Below are 1,758 nucleotides of genomic sequence, written 5' to 3'. Positions count from 1 at the left end.
ACACGGAAAAATAAGCGTACGAGAAGAGTTGGGCCCGACCAGATCATTCGTGCGTGATTTATACACGGCCAGACGCGTATTATATTACACGTATTAGGCCTTTGATCTGCGTTGCGTAGGCCATCTTCTCGATAGAGAGAAAGCCAATGTATTCTTTTTTCTTTCTTTACACACACACACACAGTTGTAGTAGGACAGGGAGGGATGCGAGCGTGCTTAATCACGCTTCCTCAAGTCTTCGCTGTGGTGTAAAAAAAAAAAAGAAAAAAAGGAATCGTTGGGAAAGTCCAAAGGACGAAAATATCGGGCAGTCTGAAGATAACTTAATGCTCGTTTACATTGGTATCAAGAGAGACCGGCTTGTGTAGCTCGTTTCAATGCTGTGTCGTTGTCATTGACACCCTACTCTGTTGCGCGCTAGTGGCAGCATGAGCGTGGGACGTATATATATATGACACCCAGCTAGAGCCGGCCGTGAGTCCGTCCGGTGTAAATAACGACGAAAGGAGAGAGAAACTTTTCGAATCCAGTATCGGGTTGATAATTGTCCAGTTTGAATATCCATATCCCCGTCGTTTTTGGAGGTGATATACTCTCTGTGTTTCTTCGATAGAAGGCTTTTCAATGTTCTATTCGCTCCGACCGTCGAACTTGCAAGAAAACAGTGGTTTTGGATTTGCTCGTACATATATATATGGTTTCGACGGAAATATCTCGTTCTTTAAGGGACAATTATGTCGTTGTACGACGACTCCCGAATCTCCTTCGCGCGCTGGTTGGAGCTCTTCGGGTATCGGCTTGTTCCGAAATATAACACAAAAATGTGGTGGATAGCAAATACACATTATATATATATGAGAGAATAAAAGGGAAAAATTACCCTGAACGGTGGATCACTTGGCTCGTGGGTCGATGAAGAACGCAGCTAATTGCGCGTCAACGTGTGAACTGCAGGACACATGAACATCGACATTTCGAACGCACATTGCGGTCCACGGATACAATTCCTGGACCACGCCTGGCTGAGGGTCGTTTACGTACTTATAAACTGCTTGCGTTGATGGCACTTGTTGCCTATATACGTACGAGCGAATGGTGGGCGCTTCGTCGGCGTTTGTCGCGGTCCTATGAATATTGAGAAATTTTACGTACGTCTAACAGTCTTCGAGAGAGATGGAAATCGTGTTCGAACTAGCGTGAGTGTGGAAGGCGGTGTCGTGTGTCGTATATGTTTTATATACGTCCGCCCGTCTGAAACACCGCTTCGAAGCGGTGACAAAATCTTTTTCGGGACGATTCGTATCCGTAGAACTATCGAGATTTCACTGGTACATTTTCAACGCGCTCCCGACGTCGCCTGAAATGAAACGAGATGGGTTTAACCCACGAAAGCGTACTACACGAGTCTGTCCTATGTGAAGACTGTGTACAGAGATCGAACGAACGCATGAAAGAAATTGAACGAAAGAACACATAACCCGCAAAAATATAGAGTAGAATTGTGACCGTTGCTTCGAATTTGAATTTATATGTATATATATATCATAGCCCCAGGGAGTGGAACCTATGAGTGTGGAAGGATGTCTCTTACCGTTATGTTGCCAGAGGAAAAAAAGTCTCTCTCTTCGTACGACACATTTGTGTACGAATTGTATCGATGGCTATATAGATCCGATGTTGCACATATTCTGAGTAAAGAACACCCCACCCGGGTTACCGTCCTAAAACTCTTCTATTGGTGTGGCTATGATGTGTGTG

At 44.7% G+C, this 1,758-nt stretch overlaps 1 non-coding gene across 1 annotated transcript; it reads left to right on the top strand.

Annotated features, from left to right (window-relative positions):
* Positions 1-877: 877 nt before the first annotated feature.
* Positions 878-1,032, top strand: LOC143261009 (5.8S ribosomal RNA). Its single transcript, XR_013035254.1, has one exon. It is a non-coding gene; the product is annotated as a 5.8S ribosomal RNA (ribosomal RNA).
* The last annotated feature ends 726 nt before the right edge of the window (positions 1,033-1,758 follow it).

This window comes from Megalopta genalis, unplaced genomic scaffold (assembly GCF_051020955.1).
Source record: "Megalopta genalis isolate 19385.01 unplaced genomic scaffold, iyMegGena1_principal scaffold0030, whole genome shotgun sequence".
NCBI lineage: Eukaryota > Metazoa > Arthropoda > Insecta > Hymenoptera > Halictidae > Megalopta > Megalopta genalis.
Note: the sequence above shows the minus strand (reverse complement) of the source record. Positions and strands in the feature narration are given on the sequence as shown.